The sequence below is a fragment of the Nyctereutes procyonoides genome, unplaced genomic scaffold (genome assembly GCF_905146905.1).
Source record: "Nyctereutes procyonoides isolate TBG_1078 unplaced genomic scaffold, NYPRO_anot_genome, whole genome shotgun sequence".
Taxonomy (NCBI): domain Eukaryota; kingdom Metazoa; phylum Chordata; class Mammalia; order Carnivora; family Canidae; genus Nyctereutes; species Nyctereutes procyonoides.
Window position 1 is genome coordinate 18,319,862 of NW_026575024.1, and position 22,772 is coordinate 18,342,633.

Here is a 22,772-nt window from a genome sequence, read left to right on the forward strand (position 1 = left end):
GGGACCATGGGAGATGACCACTCTAGGGAATGGTTGTAATTGTGTTGTCATGGAGAAAGCAGGGAATGGAAGTGAAATTTGGTGATTGCTGTAGCTAAGGAGAAACTTCTGGCACTGCTTTACTGTTGATGTTAAGGAAGACTTTTATAAGGGTAGGTGAAACTGGGATGCCTGGGTGGCTCAGCAGTTGAGCATCTGCCTTTGGCTCAGGGTGTGATCCCAGGATCTGGGATCCAGGATTGAGCCCCACATTGGGCTCCTTGCATGGAGCCTGCTTCTCCCTCTGCCTAGGTTCTGCTTCTCTCTCTTTATGTGTCTCTCATGAATAAATAAATTTAAGAAATCTTTTTTAAAAAAGGGATAGGTTAACCTACAAAGATGCTTATTATTAATGTGGTATTTTTTCAGTAATTGAGATGACTAGAGATGTCTCAAAGCCATCAAAAATTCCCTGAGGTGGGGCATCTGGGTGGTTCAGTTTGTTAAGCATCCAATCCTTGGTTCAGGGTCAGGTCATGATCTCATGGGTTCTCACTGAGATTAAGGCCAGAGATAGAGGCTGGAGATGGAGGTCTCTGTGCTCTAGGGGGAGTCTGCTTGAAGAATCCCTCCCTCTGCTCCTCTTCCTCACCCTCAAGTGCTCTGCTTTAATAAATAAATCTTTAAAAAAAATTACCTGAGGGTGGATTTAGATGTAATGTCTCCTCCCTCAATCACAGGGTTTTGTAGAAAAATGTGTTCCATTTGTGTTCCCTGTAGTATTGGTTTGCTGGGGTACCGTAACAAAATCCTGCAGACTGAGTGGCTTTCACAGAAATTAATTTTCTCATGATTTTTAAGGCTAGCAGTCCAAGATTAAGGTGGTTGGTTTGGTTTCTTCTGAAGGCCCTCCATGGCTTGTAGTCCTCCTTCTCACCATGTCCCCACGTGGGTTTTTCTCTGTGCTGTGTCCTAATTCTGTATTAAAAAGGACACCAGCCATATTGGATTAGAGCCCACTCCAGGGCTCTAATAATCCAGGCATTATAACTTAATTACTTCTTTAAAGGCCCTATCTTCAAATATAGTCACATTCTGAGGTAATGGGAGTTAGTTAGGGCTTCAGCCTATGAATTTGGTGGAGGGAGTTACACAATTCAGTTCATAATACCAATGTTTCAGAACTGGCCATAATATTGTTGGGCTGTGCAAGGGTTATCACTTTAGAAAAGTAGGATAAGGGGAGGGTGCACAGGACAGCACCAAGAAAAGCAGGTTGTAGACCTGTCTGGTGTAACCCCTGGGAGGGCTAGACTTGCTCTTCAGTGGCCATCTCTTGAGTTCATAGTGGCTCATCTGCACACACAGACCCGTGAGCCTTGGTTACTATGTCTAACACCATTAAGACTGGTATTTTATCAATTAATAAAGAGTGAAAATGGAGACTAGAAAGAAAAGAATATAAACTGTGAAGGCCAGATGGATATCACAAGGAAGATAGTTTTATGACTTTTACAACTCTTTTTCAATTTAGATTTTACATACTTATTTGAGAGAGAAGGTGCATGCAAGTATGAGTGGGGGCGGAGGGGGGGGCAGAGGGAGAGGTAATAGCAGACTCCCTACTGAGCACAGAGCTGGTCCTGGGTGTCTATCTAGGACCCTGTGACCATAACCTGAGCTAAAGGCAGACACTTAACTCACTGAACCACCCAAGCACCCTATAACTTTCATAACTCTTAATAACCTGTTCATGTACCCTGTGCAGAACAAATCCTATCCCTCTGATCTGCCATCTAACCCTTTTCTTTGATTGGGCTGGCATTAAACAGCCTTGGCATTCTCCTTATCAAAACATTTGAATACCAAAGAGCTGTTTCTAAATCAGATCACCTCACTCTTCCTCCTCCTTGGGAACAGGAAATTGTTGTCTGTAGAAGGATTTTGAATTTTCTCTTGGTTGGCCACTGAGAGGCTGGTGGGTGGGGATTTTTCGTTTTGTTAATGAAGCCTCTTAAAAGTGGTTTTAGAGAGTCACACCTTAAATTTGTTTGTCTGGAGGCAGAACTCTTATTAGAACTGCTTTTGTTGTTAATCTGCATTGAATTTCTCTGGTGGCAGATGAGGCTTTTTTTGTTGTTGTTGCAGATGAGACTTGTTATACGTACCTGATAACTGAAAGTTTTTGATTTTCAAGGTAATAGTGTTTATTATAATGAGATTATAATGGTCTATGTCCTAGAGTTGCTGTTTAAAGACCCTTTTCCAGAATTAGATCTTTAAAGTTTCTAGGCTGTTTTTTTTTTTTTTTAAGATTTTATTTATTTATTCATGAGAGAGAGAGAGAGAGAGAGAGAGAGAGAGAGAGACATAAGCAGAGGGAGAGGCAGGCTCCCTATGAGGAGCCTGATATGGGACTTGATCCTAGGACCCTGGGATCACAACCCGAGCCAAAGGCAGATACTCAACCATTGAACCACCTAGGTGTCCCAAAGTTTTTAGACTAGTAAGAGAACTCATGCAGAGTTGAATGAGATATGTTCGCTCACACCCACTCCTATCAGACCTAGCCTAATGTGAGGCAGACATCTTGGAAGTCATGGCAAGCCCCAGGTGTTTTCATGCTGCATCCCTGTTAGTACCAGTGAGGTTCCATTGCCTTTTTGCTATCCCTTAGTGGTGGGCTGGTGGACCATGAATCCCAAGTTGCCAGGACGGTCTGTGTCAGAAGTAAGCATTTAAAAATCTTTGAACGACAGTCAAAGGTAGTGTGCATTGTGGTTCTAATTTCTGTTTATATTAATAGGACATTTGTGTTGTCTTTGACTTGCTTGGCTGTTTACTGAGGAATGAGGTTCTTTTAACAGATATTATGGAGTCATTGTTAAATCCCTTAGCAAGGAGTAAGTTCATTGTTTGAAATGGGTCATAGTTCCAGAGTGTACCCAGCATTTTACTTACTTTTTTAAGAAACTACACTGTTTTTCTCAAAACTTTCTTTAGGCCAGTAAACTATATGTCTTATACTCCTAGCAAGTTTAATGTTTTAACTTTCCAGATTTTTGTATCTTGTTTTCATTCTCTTTTCTACAATTTCATTCCACTCTAATCTTAGATTTGACTCTGTCCATTCTTTTTTCTTTTTGTGGTTTGTGACATTTTTCTTTTTTACAAACTGGGTTGATAATACTATTCTAGAAAAGTGTTTTTTAACCATAAAGTTGCTGACAGCACTCAGAAGCTTAGGTCATAGAAAATCTGAGACCACTGGACAGATAGCAGACTAATTTGAAATTCTATGTACCTTGGTAGAGTGTTGTACATGTTTAATTGGCATCTTTCATCTGTGGAAATCCTTGAGCAGTTGCTGCCATTTTTTTTTAGAAATGTTTTGATTTTCTTAAGAGGTTTTTTTTTTCCCCCTTTTTAGTTGGAAATACTTCAACAAAACAATACAGATGTTTTCCAACTTCCTAAAGGAGAGATAGAATCCATAGGTTGAATTGCATTGGGGATTGGGAGCTCCCAGTGTAGCCTGTCAGTACTCCTAGAGATTTTTTTTGGTCCTTTTGTTTTAGTAAGGTCCTTTTAATCACAGAGAACAGAAATGTAGGCCATTAGGATAGTCAAGTGTGGAATGGTGTAGTAGATTGAGTCATTAGCTCTACTTATTCACCCTTCTGTAGTACTATTTTACTTTTATACCCTTGCCATAACTTCTTGGATGGAATTATATCCCTATCCCTTGATTTTAGTCTTGGCTGTATGGCTTGCTTTCACCCAATGGTATATTAGTAGACATGAGAGCACGGGCTTGCTTGTGTTGATAGGCTTGCCCTCTCATGCCTTTGCCATCACCAAGAGAAGAACCCTGAATAGCTGTAGCCTCTTCAGCGTAGACCTCAGAGTGAGACAGTAGAGCAGGGCCACCCAACAGACCTGTAATTTATTTTATTTTATTTTATTTATTTTTATTTTTTTATTTTTTATTTTTATTTTATTTTATTTATTTATTTATTTATTTTATTTATTATTTTATTTTATTTTAAAGATTTTATTTATTTATTCATAGAGACAGAGAGAGAGAGAGGCAGAGACACAGGCAGAGGGAGAAGCAAGCTCCATGCAGGGAGCCTGACGTGGGACTCGATCCAGGGTCTCCAGGATCACGCCCTGGGCTGCAGGCAGCGCTAAACCGCTGCGCCACCGGGGCTGCCCCAGACCTGTAATTTAAAGCAGAGTCAACCCAGCTCAGATGCCCAAGGTAAAGTTAAATGCTTATTGTTATATGCTACCAAGATTTTGTGGTCTGTTGTTATGCAGCATTATTTTGGCAATAGATGACTAATATAGACATCCTGCTGGATTCAGAACAACTCCTAGGCCTTTAGTGACCATTTCTCTTGGATGGTCTCTCCTAGTACTTTACCATTTATAGGACTCCTGGTGAATCTGCCCCACCCTTCTCTTCCACCCATTGGTTTCTTCATTCTACCTTATTCTCCTTTACTGTATAGTTTCTGTTTTCTTGTATCTTATGTTCTCTCTTAATTTTTCTGTGACCAAGGTCCTTTATGGCTCTTCCAGGGTCTCAGTCTCATGATGTCTCAGCTTCTACTCTAATTGCTTAATACCTTATTCTTCAAGAACATTCCATTTTATATTTGAGGGAAAATTAATTTTGCCTTTTAGGGTTTTCCCTCCCACCCCAGACATGTCATGCATGACCTCAGTTGTTGGTTTCTTTAGGAATTGGCTGCCCTTGGGATAAGGGTCTGCCTCTGCACCAATTAGATGTATCTGCGGGTTTGTTGGGAGTAGGAATGTGTCTGAAATATGTGAGTGCCTGGTATTTGCCTTACTAATAGAGGCTGTGAATGTATAGAAGACTTAGTGATAAGATAAATCTTACACAGTGTTAATATGTCATCTGGGGATTTTAGTGAGTGTTAAAGCTTGTCAGTTTCTGGGCTTATCAGTTCACCGGAGGGGAAGCTTTTAACTTAGCTCTTGAAGGCTTTTAATTTTCTGGGGCTGCATTCCATTTTTTGGTTTCTTAGTTCTAAGATATCAACCTTACAGCCTGAATCCTCAGAATGAATCCTTTTCAAGGGAAAAATGTGAGAAAAGAGATCATCTACTGGAAGAAAAGCTGACTCATGCAAACCCTTCCAGAGTTGAGAAGCAAATAAGTCCACTTATTTTGAAGTTCTGAATTTGCTGGTTCTTGAAGCTTTCTTAGAGATTCTTTTTACATTGATAGTTATGTCAAGTGCAAATAAAGACAATTTAATTTCTTTCTGTTTAATCTGTATATCCTCTTTTTCTTGTCTTATTGCACTGGCTAGGACACTGGTATGATGTTGAATAGATGTGATGAGATTAGACATCCTTACTTTGTTCCTGAGTTTAGGGAAAATTATACAGTTCCATTAACTGTTTTTCATCAATCCCTCTTGTGGGTTTGAGGAAGTTCCCTAGTTTGCAGAGAGTTTTTATCATAAATGGATGTCAGATACTTTTTGTGTATCTATTGAGATGATCCTGTATGTTTTTATCTTTAGTCTGTTGATACCGTGAATTACATTAATTGATTTTTGAATGTTGAATCTCTTTTGCCATACCCAGGGTAAATCCCACTTGGTCTTGATGTTTTATCTCTTTCATCTATTTGCTGTATTCAGTTTGTTCTAGTATTTTGTTAAGGATTTTAGTGTCTATTTTGATCTTTGTGTTTGCCTTGTGGTTTCTTGTATTACTAAATTTGGTGTCAGGAAAATGAGATAGCCTGGGTTCCCTTCTCATGTGTTTCCTGGAAGAGTGTATGTAAAATTGGTTTAATTTCTTCTTAAATATTTGATAAAGTTCACCACTGAAGCTGTCTGGGCCTGGAGTTTTCTTTGTTGGAAGGTTTTTTTGGTTTTATTTTGTTTTAAGATTTTATTTTATTTTACACACACACACACACACAGAACTAGCAGGATGGACGGACAGAGGGAGAAGGAAAAGCAGATTCCCCCCCTGAGCAGGGAACCCAATGTAAGGCTCAATCATGACCTGAGCCCAAGGCAGATGCTTAACTGACTGAGCCACCCAGGTGCCCCCGTTGGAAGGTTTTAACTATAAATTCAACATCTTTAATAGATGAAGGGCTGTTTAGGTTCTCTTTTTCTTATTAAATGAGTTTTGCTAGTTTTTGTCTTTTGAGGTACTTACCTGATTCATCTAAGTTACGCAAATGTACACACATAACGTTAATATTATTATCCTTTTTTTCTTTTCTTTTTTTCTTTTTTCTTTTCTTTTCTTTTCTCTTTTCTCTTTTCGTTTCTCCTTTTCTTTTCTCCTCTTCTCCTCTCCTCTCCTCTCCTCTCCTCTCCTCTCCTCTCCTCTCCTCTCCTCTTCTTTTCTTTTCTTTCTTTTATTACAGAGAGAGAGAGGCAAAGAGGGAGGAAGAGAAAATCTAAAATCTGAAGCAGGCTCCATGCCCAGCACAGAGCCTGGACACTGGGCTTGATCTTACAATCCTGAGATCATGACCTGAGCTGAAATCAAGAGTTAGGCACTTAACCAACTGAGCCCTTAGTCATCCCAAAAATTATTATCCTTTTAATGTGTGTAGGCTTCCTAGAGATGTCTCCTTTTTGAGGCTTGATATTGGTAATTTGTGTCTTTTGTCTTTTTTCTTGATTATTCTGGTTAGAGGTTCATCAATTTAAAACATCTGGCTTTTGGTTTTATTAATTTCTCTTTTTCCTTTTTTTTTTTTTTTTGGTTCTCCATTTCATTGATTTTTATTTTCTATTATTTCTTTCCTTTTACTTGCTTTGGGTTTACTTTGGTCTCCCTTTTTTGTTTCTTAAAGTAGAAGCTTAATTTATCAGAGGGCTTTTTCTTCTTTTATAATATATTTTTTTAATGCTGTAAACGTACCTCTAGGCACTGCTTCAGCTGCATTCCATGAATTTTCATATCTTATGTTTTGATGTTAATTCATTTCAAAATATTTTCTAATTTCCCTTGTTAGTTCCTTTTTGACCCGGGGTGGTCTACAAATGTTTTTTATTTCCAAATATTTGTGGGCTCTCCAGGTATCTTCTTGTTAATGATTTCAAATTTAATTACTTTATAGTCAGAGAATATACTTTGCTGTAATTTCACTTCTTTTAAAGTTGTTGAGATTTGTTCTGTGGCCAAGAATATAGACTGTATTGGTGAATATCCTATGTGCCCTTGAAAAGAATGTATATTCTGCTCTTACAGGGTGGAGTATTCTGTAAATGTTAATTAGGTCAAGTTGGTTGATAGCATTATCTGTATCTTCTGTATGCTTAGAAGTTTTTTGTCTACTTGTTTTATGGATTACTGAAAGAGGGGTGTTAATTTTCCAACTATAATACATATAATTGTATGTTATATATTTATTAATAATTATATATTATGTATATTTCCTTTGAGTTCTCAGTTTTTGCTTCATGTGTTTTGAAGTTCTTTTGTCAGAGGCATACAAATTAAGGATTGTTATGTTTTCTTGATGAATTAACCCCTTTACCATTATGTGAATGGCTTTCTTTGTCTCTTTTAATATCCCTTCTGAAGTCTCCGTTGATATTAATGCAGTATCTCTGGCTTTCTTTTGATTAATATTTGCATGGAATGTCTTTTTCCATCATTTTACTTTTAACCTATCCTTTTTTTTTTTTTAAGATTTTATTTATTTATTAATGAGAGACACACACAGAGAGAGGCAGAGACACAAGCAGAGACACAGGCAGAGGGAGAAGCAGGCTATGCAGGGAGCCTGATGTGGGACTAGATCCGGGGTCCGGGATCACGCCCTGGGCTGAAGGCGGCGCTAAACTGCTGAGCCACCCGGGCTGCCCTAACCTATCTAGTCTTTAAAGTGGGTTCTGGGGTACCTGTGTGACTCATTTGGTTAAGCATCCAACTCTTGATTTTGGCTCAGGTCATGATCTCAAGGTTGTAAGACTGAGCCCCATGTGGGCTCTGCACTCAGCAGGGAGTCTTCTTGAGATTCTTTCTCTCACTCTGCCCTTCCTGGAACTCTCTTTCTCTCTCTCTTTCAAATTCATAAATAAATAAATCTTTTTAAAAAGTGAGTTTCTTATGGAAAGCATATAACTGGGTCTTCTGTTAATCTGTGCCTTTTAATTGGGGCGTTTAAAACATTTACATTTAACATCATTATTAATATGTTTAGAATTAAATCTGTCATCTTGCTAGTTTATTTTTATTTGTCTCATTTGACCTGTTCCCTCTTTCTTCTTTTTATTCCTCCTTTCAGAGTGAGGGTTTTTAAAATTTCATTTTATCTTTACTATTGGTGTATTAGTTATACCTCTTTAAAAAAATTTAATGGTAACCTTAGGGTTTACAATATTCATCATGGTTTGCCTTCACATAAAATGCTAATTCACGTTTCACTTATGGCATAGGATCCTCACAACACAGTATACTTCTAGTTTTCTCCTTCCATCCAGTGTAATATTGTCATACATTTTACTTTTACATATTTTATAAATCCACAATACACTGTTCGTGTTTTTCCTTTGACATTTATCTTTTAGAATGATTAAAAATATGGAAAAGTGGCTTTAAAAAATATCTATTATTTTTTTTAAAGATTTATTTATTTAGTGGGGGAGGGTGGAGAGAGAGGGAGAGAATAGTAAGCAAACTCCCTTCCGAGCACAGAGCTGATGTGGGGCTCCATCCCAAGACCCTGAGATCATGGCCTGTGCCAAAACCAAGAGTCAGATGCTCAACCAACTGAGCCACCCAGGTGTCCCTGGAAAAAGGGCCTTTTGTATTGACTTCCCTTTTTATCATTTCTGGAACTGTTAACTTTGTTTTGTATTTCCTCATTTTTGCTTGGTATCATATGCCTTCTACTTGAAGAACTTCCTTCACCATGTCTCATAGGCCAGTGTGTAGACATTGGATTACCTCAGTTTTTGTTTGTCAGAAAAGCCTTTTTTTTTGCCTTCATTTTTGAAAGATACTTTTGCTGACTATAGAATCCTGGATCATGAAGGCCTCTCCCTGTTTAATACTTACAAGATTTCACTTTAGGGGCACCTGGCTAGCTCAGTCAGAAGAGCTTGTGACTCCTGATCTTGGGATTATGAGTTTGAGCCTTACATTGGATGTAGAGATTACTAAAAAAAAAATAAATAAAATAAACAAATAAATAAATAAATAAGCTCTTCAGTGTTCTTTCTGTTGTGCACATGCCCTCTATACACTTCTTTTTTTCTGTATTTCAGTTTGTGTGATTTCTAGTAATTTATCTCTGAGTTCATTGATTCTTTCCTTGATTATGTTGTTAGGGTAAGCTGAACAAAGGAATTTTTCATCTCTAATAACAAAAATAGCATTTCTTTTTGACTGTTCTGTACACAAGCTTTCTACTCAAATTTATTGTTCATATTATCTACTAAATTCTTTTTTTAAAAAAGATTTTATTTATTTCTTTGACAGAGAGAGAGCACTAGAACAAGTATAAGCAGGGGGAACAGCAGAGAGAGAGGGAGAAGCAGACTCTCCATTGACCAGGGAGTCCAACGCGGGGCTCGATCCCAGAACCCCAGGAACATGACCTGAGCTGAAGGCAGATGCTCAACTGACTGAGCCACCCAGGCGCTCCTGTATAACTTTTTCTTTAACTTATTAATCATTGTTATTTTAAATTCCCTTAGTTACAGCATTTGGGTCATCTCTGGTTCTCTTGATTGCTTTGTTTCCTTCCTTCCTTCCCTCCTTGCTTTTTGTGTATCTTGTAATTTTTGATCAACTGCTGGACATTAGTGCAGAACAGTTAAGAGACCGAGGTGGACGTTAAATGTTGTTGAGACTGCTGTTACATTAGGGGTGAGTTTTGGGGGAGAGAAGTTGCAACATTTGTGTATATACAATATTAAGGACCTGTTATAGAACTAGGAATCTAATTTTATTTTTTTTCAGTTACTTTAGAATTTCACATTTGTATATCTTGTTCCTTTTATAGCATCCATAGGAGTTACTTTGTCTAGACTTGCCCTTGTAATTGCTTTCTCCTTTATTTTGGCTCACACTGTATTTGAAATTCTTCTTACTTCTGTTGTCTTCTATACCAAATGACATTTGTTAGCAAGTTTGTCTTTTCTCACTAGACTGTAAGTTCTTAAAAGTAGGTAGAGTGTCTTATATTCGGATCTCTATCATCTTTTAACAACATTTTAGATGCAAGTCTGTTTTTTTGTTTTTTTGGTTAGACTTGAAATTATTGAGGGGTGCCTGGGTGGGCCCAGCCCGTTAAGTATCTGTCTCTTGGTTTCAGCTGAGGTCATAATCTCAGGATAATGAGATTGAGCCCTACATTGGGCTCCAAGCTCAAAATGGAGTCTGTTTGAGATAGATCTTTTCCCTCTCCCTCTTCCCTCATCTACTCACATGCATACACACACACTCTCTCTCAAATAAAATAAATAAAATCTAAAAAAAAAATGAAAATAATGCAATAAATGCTAGTTGCTGCTTTCCAATTTAATTATTAACAGTGCATGTTAGATAGGCAAATCTAATCTAAGTTTTTAGAAGCTAAGTTCTTTCAGTAGGAGGACTTTTAATATTGTAAAACCATCTGTCTCAGCATGAATAAATATAACCACTTCTATATTAATTAAGGAAATAACCTTTGGTATGAGTATTTACAGTAGAAAGGGAGCAGAACTAGAGTAATTTCTACCATACTAGCAATATACTGTCGTACCTTCTCTCTTATCCTAGGGACAATATGCGTACCTTCTCTCTTATTCCTAGGGGAATAAGAGCAATGCAGAAATAGATTTCCCAGATCAGCCTTCCCTGGGACCAAAGGTACTTTATCTTATAGCTCATTTTCAATTTTATATAAAAACTGTATTCATCTTTAGGTATTATTTATTGTTTGTTTTTACAGTGTCTTCTTTTTTACCGTTATCGTTGATCAGATGGTGTTCAAATATATAAAGCCCAGAGGGAATCACAGAAAGGTGATGATAGCTTCTTGAGAGTTATTAAAAATATTTGGCAGACAGCTATTGGGAAAATATTAAGGCTGGTATGGTACCGTATTCTGGATTCATGATTTTTCTTACCTCACAAGAAGGGATACAAAGCACAGTTGTGGATCAAAGAGGATTATTCTTTGGGTACCCTTGGTGCCTATATCACTGAGCCCCTTTATTAGGTTAGTAGTTACCATTTTGGACAGTATCCTCTTCTTTTTTTTTTTTTTTTTTAAATTTTTTTTTTTTTTAAATTTATTTATGATAGTCACACAGAGAGAGAAAGAGAGGCAGAGACACAGGCAGTGGGAGAAGCAGGCTCCATGCACCGGGAGCCCGACGTGGGACTCGATCCCAGGTCTCCAGGATCGCGCCCTGGGCCAAAGACAGGCGCCAAACCGCTGCGCCACCCAGGGATCCCTCTTTTTTTTTTTTTAAGATTTTATTTATTTATTCATGATAGACCTAGAGAGAGAGAGAGAGAGAGAGAGAGGCAGAGATATAGGCAGAGGGAGAAGCAGGCTCGTGCTGGGAGCCTGATGCAGGACTCAATCCCGGGACTCCAGGATCGCGCCCTGGGCCAAAGGCAGGTGCCGAACTGCTGAGCCACCCAGGGATCCCCTAGTATCCTCTTCTAATAAATGCAGTATCTTACTATATGTAAGACAAGGATAATTATTCATGTATTTTTCAAGTTTTGGAAGGAAATAGGTGATTAATTTGGCCCACAGATCTAGTATAATTAGGTAATATTTTAACTACTCTGATAGCAAGTATATAGTGATGATAGCATAGCACAAACAATATTAGAAGGAATGGGAGTGGGGAAGGGATTGGAAAAAATGGGGTTGAAATAACTTTTTTGATCACAATGAGTTTTTTTATTGTACCAAATATTCTTGAATTTGGAAAACAATATTTTTTATATGAATGTTGGAGAAACTGAAACGTATAAAGAGAATAACTGCCAACAAATACCCCATTAAAAAATACAGTTGACCCTGAACAGTGCCAAGAATTAGGGGCCCTGACCCCTGAGCAATTAAAAATCCGTATCTAGCTTTTGACTTCCAAAGACTTAACCAGTAATAACCTACAGTTGACTGGAAGCCTTACTAGTAACAATTAACAGGTTTTGTATGTTACATGTGTTACATACTGTAGTCTTACAATGAAGTGAGAGAAAAAATGTTACTAAAAAAATACTAAAGAAAATACATTTACAGTACTGTGCTGTATTTATTGAGAAAGATACGTGTGTGTGTGTGTGTGTGTGTTGTTCAAAGGTCAACTATATCTATGTTTTGGTAGTCAGTTTCCTTGAACAACTTTTCTCAGAGTGAAGAGGCTGAAGAGTTCAGTTTGATATCAAGACATCTTGACACCTTGGTAATGAAGCATTGCCTAATGGGAAGCACACCTCCATGGGAATGTTGTAGAATTTCTGCTGACAAAAGAAGTCTACCCAAAGTACCTCACATATTGTCTTTAGAGGCCACTTCTGTCAGCTTTTTTTGGTGTTTGTTTTACATACAGGCTTTCTGCAAGTTTTCATGCCTCATGGATGGATGGCGGCCAAAGTTGGATTTGGTTATGAATTCCTGTTCTTTCTTTCCCTTAACCTTTAAAAAATGTTTTATTATGGAAAATTTCAAATGTGCACAAAAGTAGAGAGAATAATACAATTTTTTTTACAACATTCTCATATGATTTTTATACTGTGTTCCTTCTCACTTTCTTTTTGACCTGTTTTAAATATTTTTTTTTAATTTTTATTTATTTATGATAGTCACAGAGAGAATGAGAGAGAGAGAGAGAGAGAGAGAGAGGCAGAGACACAGGCAGAGGGAGAAGCAGGCTCCACGCACTGGGAGCCCGATGTGGGATTCAATCCCGGGTCCCCAGGATCGCGCCTTGGGCCAAAGGCAGGCGCCAAACCGCTGCGCCACCCAGGGATCCCCTTTTTGACCTGTTTTAAAGAATATCCCAGACAACCTGTTATTTCAGCTATAATTATTTTAGTGTTTGTATCTATTGGTTATGGATTTTACAGAAAAGCACATTATTGTACCCCACAAATTCCGTAAAATCTAATTCCTTAGTATCATCTAATACTGCATCTCTTCTCTTGATTTTCCTCAAAAATGTCTCTTTACAGTTAACTCTTTGAATCAGGTCTACATAAAGTCCACCTAATGCATTTCATTTATATAGTTCTTTAATCTTTTTAAATCTATAATATACTTTTGGGGGGGGGATTAGGCCATTTATTTATCAAAGAAACTAGGTTGTTCCCCTCTCACATTATGGATTTTGCTGATTGTGTCCTTGTGTTGTATAACAGGTTATTTTTACCTGTAAACAGGTAGTTAGATTTGGAGACTTAACTATTTTTGTACTCATTTGTATTTTTTATTATCCATACATGATGTATTAAACTTCCTTTCACATTAGAAGAAGACCATAATGTTTGATTGTCTTACTTTGTATACTGAGATTAATTGGTGGGCTCATGTTGACCTAACCCTTTGTTTGTCAAGTATATTTTTCCCATTTGACAAACAAAATCCTTGGGGTGACATTGTCACAACCTGCAGATCTCTAGGTCTGTTTACCTTCCAGCTGAGGGTCATGATTTAACTTTTATTGGTGATTATGGCCTGAGTCATTTATTTCACTGTTGTTAACATTTTAAGAAGACGTGAGAAACTTGTAGAAAAGAAAAGGAGAATTTTTTATTAAGAACTTTAAACAAAATCTGCAAGTAAACTTTGAGGTGTCTGGAAAATTAATTTCTGCAAGGTATTTTTTTCTCTGATTATGGCTAGTAAAGGATATGTGTAGAAAGAATGTTTAAAAGTTGTGTGTTTAGCTAAATTTACGCCCCTGTATTTGTTTTTGAATAAGTTGTCCTTAAAAGGTTTTATGGGAACAGATTTTGAGTTAGACTCCTGCTTTTGGATTATTATGCATTTGTGAAATATTTTTATCTACATTGGGTCTTGCTCCAAAGATAATAAAATTCTAAGATTACGTTGGGGATTATGGGTCATGATTCCATATGGGTCACTTGAATCCATGTAGGTAATTTCTTCTTACTGTTGTGGTTACATATTTTTTTTTTTTTTTGGTAAACCTACCTAGAAGACTGTTCTTTAATATCAGTAGAAATAGTTGACATTATAAAGTACTTCCTGTGTGCCAGACACTGTACTTTGTAATTTACATGTACTGATTTATGTAATCGTTACATGATTATCATCCCTGTTTTTCATATGAGGAAACTGAGGCAGAGAGATTAAGTGGTTTGCCCTGGTCGTACAACTAATGAATGACAAGGGCCAGGATTTGGACTTAGACTATTTGATTGTAGAATTTATCCTCTGCTATAGCAGAAGGACAGAGTGGATTAGGTAGTTTCTCTGTCACTAGAAAAATACCTCAAATGTACTGTCCTTTACTAGTCCTGGAGGATAATTATTTGTATTCCTATGTAAATAACCTACATATATGTGTATTTAGTTTGTGTATGTGTATATATATATAAAGAGACACATTAAATGAGAACAAATATGTAGTTTTGTCTTTAGGAAGAAGGTCTTTCTGACTCTAAGACCTTTTTTGAATCTCTTACCTTTATTTATTTGTTTAAAGATCTCAATATTAATTTGACAGAGAGAGCATGCACAAGCAGAGGGAGAGGGAGAAGCAGGGCTGCCAGCTGAACAAGGAGCCCGACAAGGGGCTCCATCCCAGGACTGTGGGATCATGACCTGGGCCAAAGGCAGACTCTTAACTGACTGAGCCACCCAGGAGCCCTTGAATGTCTTAACTTTAGATGGAGATGGAAACAGCCCCTGACTCCAGTATTATCATCTAGGGTAGAGGGACTTATAAGGTCAGAATAGATGGCAAGGTCACAAGGGAAACCTAGCAGACAGCTTTAGGTCACAGTCAGATTCACATAGGATACTACTCTGGCCTTTGGACCCTTTTTGCCTCAAAGTACAAGTTGCTTGCTCTCTAATCATCCATCCAGATCTTACTACACATTTCAGGTTATTTTTGGAGCAGAAACCCATATAGCTAGTGTTCAGTACCATAGAAACAATTTTTTAAATTCTCCAAATCAAAATAAAGAGCTGTCTTAAGTCTCTATTAAAGAATTAAGAGTCAGGAGGCACCAAGTAGACTGTATTGTCCCAAGTTTATGTTTGCTCTTTGCTAAGTGATTTTTTTCTTAAATTAAGGTAATGTGTATCATATTTTAACACATTTCAATAATTCTCTTCACCTCTTTTGCTGTCCGTCATTCTGTTTTTAATTTAACAAGTGAATTTATTTTTACTGAATGCTATTTCAGATGGGAAGAATGAATAATTTGACCAGTTGTGTTTTTTTTTACAAGAAAATCTCTACTTTTCTTTATGTTTTTGCCTTTGAATTGTGTTTTGTATTAGTCTAATAAGAGGTTACTTTAGATAAGAAAATGTCTAAGTCCTCAAGAATCTGAATGTTGTAAAAATCTGATGGTTTGAACAGTTGGTTATCATTGATAGGAATGTGTTACACAGAACTAATGGGAAAGCTTCCTCAGGTCGGGAGCCAAGAGAGATGGATTATCTAATGTCCTTTTAGTCTGTGTTTGAAGCTCCAAGCAGTTTTGTACCAGTGGTAAAATTTAATAGGAAAGGCCTCAGGGATTGATTCTCGAGGTATAAGAGAGAGGACCAACTTAAAGACAACATGTTTCTTAATTTTACTTATCTATTACAGATTCAAATGTTGACACTGTATATAATTTTGGATATAATTTTGGTAATCATTGCATCACTAATTTTCCCCAAATTTAGAGAATTTCTTCAAGTACTTAGCATGTTTTTGTAAGGATGTTCATGCCTTCTAACAGAAACATTTGCTGAATCATCTTCTTGACTTTAATGTAGCCCTTCCTTTTTAGTAAGTTTTTCTTGGGGGGAGTAAAAAAAGAATTTATTAACAGCTTTCTTATTCCCTAAAGAGTGGAAAACTCAGTAAAATAGAGAACATAGTAATATTTTTGCAGGATTCATTTTCCATAGGTTTTTTTTTCCCCCTTGGTATGTAGTTCTTCTATGTACAGAGGTCATAGAAGTATAGGATTATAGAGCATAGGATCCTTACAAAACGAATTTGAAAATCTCAGGTAAACAATTTGAAGAAACAGTTCTTCACTTTCATTGATGACCATCTGGCATATCTTCTCTTGTTGGTTCCTGAGTTAGGTGGCCACCCCATTGGGGATACGATAAACCATAAATGAGAGGGAGACATTTGAGAAATGGTTGAATTTGGTGTAATGGAATTTCAAGATGAATATTATATTTGGCATAAAGAATCATCCTTGCATGGCCTTCTGGCTGATTGGGTCAGTTCCAATATGGTGCTAACCTGTAGGAAGTTAGCCTCTAATGTCTGGCCTGTATAAGTGGACCTTTGCCTTGGCACTAGATCATTGAATAGGTTAGTCAGAGGCAGAGCAGTAGAGTTGGTTTCCCTTGATATGTAGGATATGACCACAGCAACTGCATACATGAAGAAAGCTTGAGGTTTCTTTCCACAGTTATTAATGTTTGTATACAGGTATTTTTTTACTGACCATTTGGTAAACTCTTTTTCTTGGTTCTCATAATTTTTAAGTTGTTTTTTGGGCTTCCAAGAGAAACAGTCACATCATCAGTTAATAATTCTATGTCTTTCTGTGAAATGTATGCATCTTATAGTTTTCCACCATATTCTTTATAATGTCCAGAGCGGCTCTTGATGGATGGCATCTTTGTCTTCCTGACTTCTTAATACTACTGCCTTGGATGTTTCACCATAAGATTTGACTTTTTCAGATGGATATTTATAAGGGATCATAACTACTTCAATCAGATAAAGTATCTGAGTTCCACTTTCGACTTGCAAATTAAAGGAAGTACAGAACATAGAAAACTCAGGAGATAGCAGAAAATATATGGGGTATTAATATTAAATATCTGGGAATATTTATCCTAAGGAAGAAAAAAAACCACAATAGGATGATTTTATTATCCTCAAGTATAGGTAGGACCTGTGCTGGCATATTAAAGCTTCCAGATCATCTTTGAGAATGAAAAGATAGTGATGCCCTGGCCATGTAACTGGGTCAGAACACACCACCAGATGTCTCTGTATACTTTACTGGCAACCACGATCACATGTAGGAGCAAGAACAAACAAAAGCACTGTACTCTTCAACCTGAAAAGACAGGACTCCCGTCCTCCTGAGATGTCCCTCCAGTGCCCTCTACTGACCAAGCTTAACATCATGCTCTGTCAAGGAGAAATGAATGCTTCAAGAGCTCTGTTACCACAGAGCAGGTACTGAAGGGTGAATTTGGAGTTGAGAGGCAATACATTGATAATTAGCACCAAAGCCAGACACAATTACTATATAATTCCATTTATATAATATAGAGAAACATGAAAACTATAGAAACATGAAGACTGTTAGAAGTCAATCTAATGGTTAATCTTGGAGAAAAGTAGTAGTGACCAGAAAAGAGTATGGATAGGCCTTTCGTAGTACTAATACTGTTTTTTCTGACATGAATGCTAGTTATGTAGGTGTGTTCAGTTTGTGCAGAGTAGAATTTTTTTTTAAGTACATGTTTTACTTCCACAGAAGTTAAAATGTGATTTAGTTTTATTCCAAAAGTAAAAGCTTAAAAATAAGATCCAGTCTAGAATAGGGGAAATACAAAATAATCCTGGTCTCTCCCCTTTTCTTATTTTTAAAAACTGGTTTGAGGGTTGTATATCTTTTACGGTTGTGTGTGTGTACGTGTGTGTGTGAGTGTGTGTTTTTCAAGATTTTATTTATTCATGAAAGAGAGAAAGAGGCAGAGACAGAGGCAGAGGGAGAAGTAGGCTCTCCACAGAGAGCCTGATATGGGACTCTATCCCGGGATCCAGGCTTAGGCCCTGAGCCAAGGGCAGATGCTCAACCACTGAGCCACCCAGGCATCCCTCTTTTAAGGTTTTATTTATTTATCTGACAGAGAGCACGAGTAAGGGAGGGGCAGAGGGAGGAGCAGACGACCCTCTGAGCAGAGCCCGATGGGGGTCTGGATCCCAGGACCCTAGGATCATGACATGAGCCCAAGGAATACACTTAACCAGATGAGCCACCCAGGTGTCCCAAGGGTTGTACATCTTAAAGTTGAAAAACAAGTGCCTATTTCATTCAGCAAAAATATTCATTGCCAGACTACCTTTCTTTTCATTTGAGATCAAATTGTTAATAACTGAGGCCACCTGTAGAGCAGCTTCCACTTCCTTTTGTTGCCATTCTTTTTTTTTTTTTAAATTTTTTATTTATTTATGATAGTCACACAGAGAGAGAGAGAGAGGCAGAGACACAGGCAGAGGGAGAAGCAGGCTCCATGCACCGGGAGCCCGACGTGGGACTCGATCCCGGGTCTCCAGGATCGCGCCCTGGGCCAAAGACCGGCGCTAAACCACTGCGCCACCCAGGGATCCCTTTTTGTTGCCATTCTTAACAAATCTTTGAACAGCAGCTTCTTAGTTTTTTTATGGCATTTCAGATACAGTGTAAAGTAAAATACTACTGTTTTCTGTAAGCATTTTCTTTGCTTTTATCTTCCTCATGACATGCCCTTCCTCTTGTAGCCACTGACAAATCAGCAGATCCCTTTTTTCCTGGCTGAGAGATTTGGAAGCCCACCGTGGTTACTTCCATGTAGGAGTTAATGATAATGGGAACCATAGATGGTTGGTTCAGGAATTGGTGGTTATAGGACAGACTCAGTGTGTGGCTTTTAAAAGCTCTAAAAGAAGCAGCGTAGTACAATAGTTTGTTCAGGAATAATAACTGGGTGTAGAATGGGAGGAAGCCATCAAATTTGGAATCGAACCCAGATCCAGGAGGCAGATATGGAATCTAGATAGGAATCACATTCCCAGAAAGCAAAGGTTGCTGAGAAACTCCGGCAATACACTGTGGATAGAATTTGGGGTGAATTTTAAAGTGGAGCCAGCTGTTTATAAAGCCCAGTTGTTTTGAAATCAAATTAAAGTGAGTAATAGTAATAGAATTGGAATTACCACCTTTTCTGTTTGATATTTCCACATTGGTAGGATAGGAGGTTGTTTTTAAGCTTTGAGTGGCTGGTAGTACTCTTATCTAGTGAGGGTTTGGCTAGTGTAAGAGTCACCACAAACATGTAACACAAAAGGCTAAGAACCTAGAATAATTCTCTTGCAAAAATTGTTTCCTTGTATTTTTTAACCTTGAGTTATTTGAGGGTAAAGGGAATAAAATAGTAAGAATGGTGAAACTAGCCAGTGGGCCTTTCATTTGTAAATTTAGTACATGTACTTATCCAGCCTATATATAGGTATTTACTGTATCATAGGCCCTGTCCTAGGCATTGGGGACTCAAAGATGAATCTGATGCAGTCCCTGGGCCCTATGGAGGGTTATTATTTTGTATTCCTTTCTTTGAGGACTGTCTTTATTATACTGTCTGTGACATACAGCTTTGTCACCAACTCCTTTAGGATTCTATAGAGCCTTTAAGATCTGATACTTGAATTTCATATCCAGGCAAATGAGTATCCTGACTTATTTTACTTCATTGTATTACTAGTCTGGTCTTACACTATGTCACTAATAAAGCACTTCATTTGCAAATTTAGCATCTTAAGGAAAGGGTAGCCATGATTGAAGGTATGAATCTCATTGTGCACATGTACTCCAGAGTGGTGGTTTGGAAATTTTCTCACCTCCACACTGGTCATCTCTATGGAGAACAGTCTGAAATCACATCACTACAGCTAGTTCTTAGTGCTGATGATGGAAGAGAGCATTGGAATGGGTAATACAAATATAATGTAATATATGCACGAGATTACGGGTATTAAGCTTATATTTCAAAACGGTTGTCTTTTGATCTGGGAATTGATACTGTTTGCCAAATAAACTAACAGGCTCTTCTCTGTGGTTTTCTTGCTCATTCTGTCATGATTCTGACATCTCAGACCAGTCCTCCTAAAATAGTCCTGTTGAATTTTACTTACAGGTAAGTAATTACTTACTGTGTTAGTTGTTAGAAGTCAGTAGTTTTAACAGTTTGTTGGTTTGCTAATAGGTGACTGCATCTAAACCAATTTGTAGTTAGGTGAACCACACATAATGTAGATGGTTTTAACAGAGTTTAGTCAGTTTGCTTAAATTTGCCTAAGGTGGCTTCTTGACTGTTCTGCTTATTGTTCACAGTTTCTGCCCTCAGTGACATACTGCCAGATTCAGAGAATCAGGGCATTTTATTTTATTTTATTTTATTATTTTATTTTATGAAAGATTTTATTTATTTGTGAGAGACAGAGAGGGGCAGAGGCATAGGCAGAGGGAGAAGCTGAGAGCTTGATGCAGGATATCCCAGGATGCGATCACAACCTGAGCCTGAGCTGAAAGCAGTTGCTCAACCACTGAGCCACCCAGGCTGATAAAATGTCCTGAACCAGGGCATTTTATTGGCAAGAGAGTCGTGTTGCCAGCCACCTTCCTCGTCATTCGGCCAGTGTTGTCTGTGCTTGCTTTTGTAAGAACTTTTTACATATGTGTTAATAACATAGCATCCTGCTTTCCATAACAGCTCCACCCCCCTCCCCGCCCCACTGCAGACTGGTTCTGCATATATCGCGGCACTCTTCTCTTGAGAATTTGAGGAAGGGGGAATTGAGGATGGGAGAAGACTGGAGAACTGTTTCATCTTTTAAAATCCTTCTCGATTTCTATTAAATTCTTAGACCTTAAGGGAAGGGCAGGAAGTGCCAGAGTTGAACAGCTTTTAGGGGCTGAAGTTGCTGTGGACTCCATCGAGTGCAGCCTCCTCCTTGTTGTACAGCCAACGATTTCATGTAGGATGTGCAAGTTAGGTGTCAGAATTTTTACCTTAAAACTGGAATGTAAGGAAATTTGTGTCAGATTCAGAATCCATTACTTGTCTTTACACAACAGAAAAAAGGTCTTTGGAAACATATTGGCACTTTATTTTACTTGAATACAGCAAAGTGGTAGAAGTAGGGGGAAAGCCCATCTTTTTAGTGTTAGGAATTCCAAAAATGTAGGTGATTGGATGTTTACAGATATGTTTGCACTTGGGCTGGCTCTTTTGTTCCTGTAAAATAAAGACTGCTGAGCCTGGATGATCATAAAAATGTGATTTTCCTTTATTTTTATTTTTAAAAAATTTTTTTTTATTTATTTATGATAGTCACACAGGGAGAGAGAGAGGCAGAGACACAGGCAGAGGGAGAAGCAGGCTCCATGCACCGGGAGCCCGACGTGGGATTCGATCCCGGGTCTCCAGGATCGCGCCCTGGGCCAAAGGCAGGCGCCAAACCGCTGCGCCACCCAGGGTTCCCTGATTTTCCTTTATTAATTATCCCAAAGTAGAAACTCTGCTGAGGACTGTTTGTATTACAGTCTGTTTGTATTAATTCTGTTAACCTGTTTACTTTGTTTCCCCCACTGTCTTGGATAGCTGTCAGATAGACTTTATTCCTTCCTATAAATTACTCCAAAACAATTTTGTGTAACAATTCAGAATTCAGATGGAAGACATTATGAAAGTAGATAAAGAAGTCCTTGCAGTTATATATCCCTGAAGATTTTATCTGTTTATCATGAATTACTTCATAAAATATTTTGTTCCCTTGTATGTAATGTTATCTGAAGGGTCCATCCATCTTCTCTAAAAATGTGTTTAACAGGTCTTCTTGAACGATAGTTTTATCAAGCTGTTTTAATTGCTTCCTCTTCAACTCGTGGATGGATCAAAACCGTCCTCTGCTGCAGTCTGCTTCCCCTCCACACACACATGGGCTTTCCTTTTTTTCCTTTTCTAGACTGTTGTACTTTATCTATGGAATATCCGTCTAACCTCTGCCCACTCTCTGAGTACCCCAAATAGAACATCTCCAAATCCCGACCTCTCACTTGTGCTGTTTTCCTTTGCCTTTCATTTGCTCAAGGCAGCTCCATGTAGTGCTGAGAGCTGAATATGAACCCAGGAAATCCAATTCTTGTGCTTTGGAATAATTGTGAGCCTTTGGGCAATCAGACTCCTTTGACCCTTAGTTTCCTTATCCTAAGAAAAAAGGATTGCGTTGCCTGAGCTTTAAGTTCCCTCCCTATTCCTTCAAACTTAGCCTATCCAAAATAAAAGTCATCCATCTCCTCTCCCAAAAGGTGTTTTTTGTCCCTGTTCTGCAAATGAAGAAACTGAGACCCAGGGAGATTGGATAAATTGCACACATCATACAATCTTTGCGTTCAGAACTTTAGATATCTTCATTCCTATCCATGGGTATTACTGTTCCCCACAAAAAGGCATTAAAGTGTAACAAGTCAAAGGTCTTATGTTGCTTGTGGAGGCCTCTTGAGAGTGAACATTGAGTATTACTTGTTAAGCCCTTTGTCCTCCCCCATAAGATTATAGATTGAATTTTCAGGGCTCTGAACTTTGAGCTCTATATTGTTAGGAGATTTGTTTCTTCAATCTTGAGTTCACTGATTTGATCGTTCCTGAGCTGGGTCAGTTGACATGATGGTGTGTGGTCTAATGATAAACAAAAAAGTACAGTCAGGTTTTACTTTGCGGTGTGATATTTGATATAGTTCTGGTAGTACCTGGCTTTCTTCTACTACTTACT

The 22,772-nt window shown here is 38.0% G+C and overlaps 1 protein-coding gene across 4 annotated transcripts in view; it reads left to right on the plus strand.

Moving 5' to 3' along the window:
• CHD6 (chromodomain helicase DNA binding protein 6) overlaps positions 1-22,772 on the plus strand; it is a 203,486-nt gene that overhangs the window by 23,053 nt on the left and 157,661 nt on the right. Inside the window, exon 2 of one of the 4 annotated variants that reach the window (XM_055346271.1) lies at positions 4,052-4,243. The exons of the other annotated variants lie outside the window; for them this stretch is intronic. The gene's annotated coding sequence lies outside the window, so the exon portion shown is untranslated. The remainder of the gene's footprint in view (positions 1-4,051; positions 4,244-22,772) is intronic. 4 annotated transcript variants of the gene reach the window in all.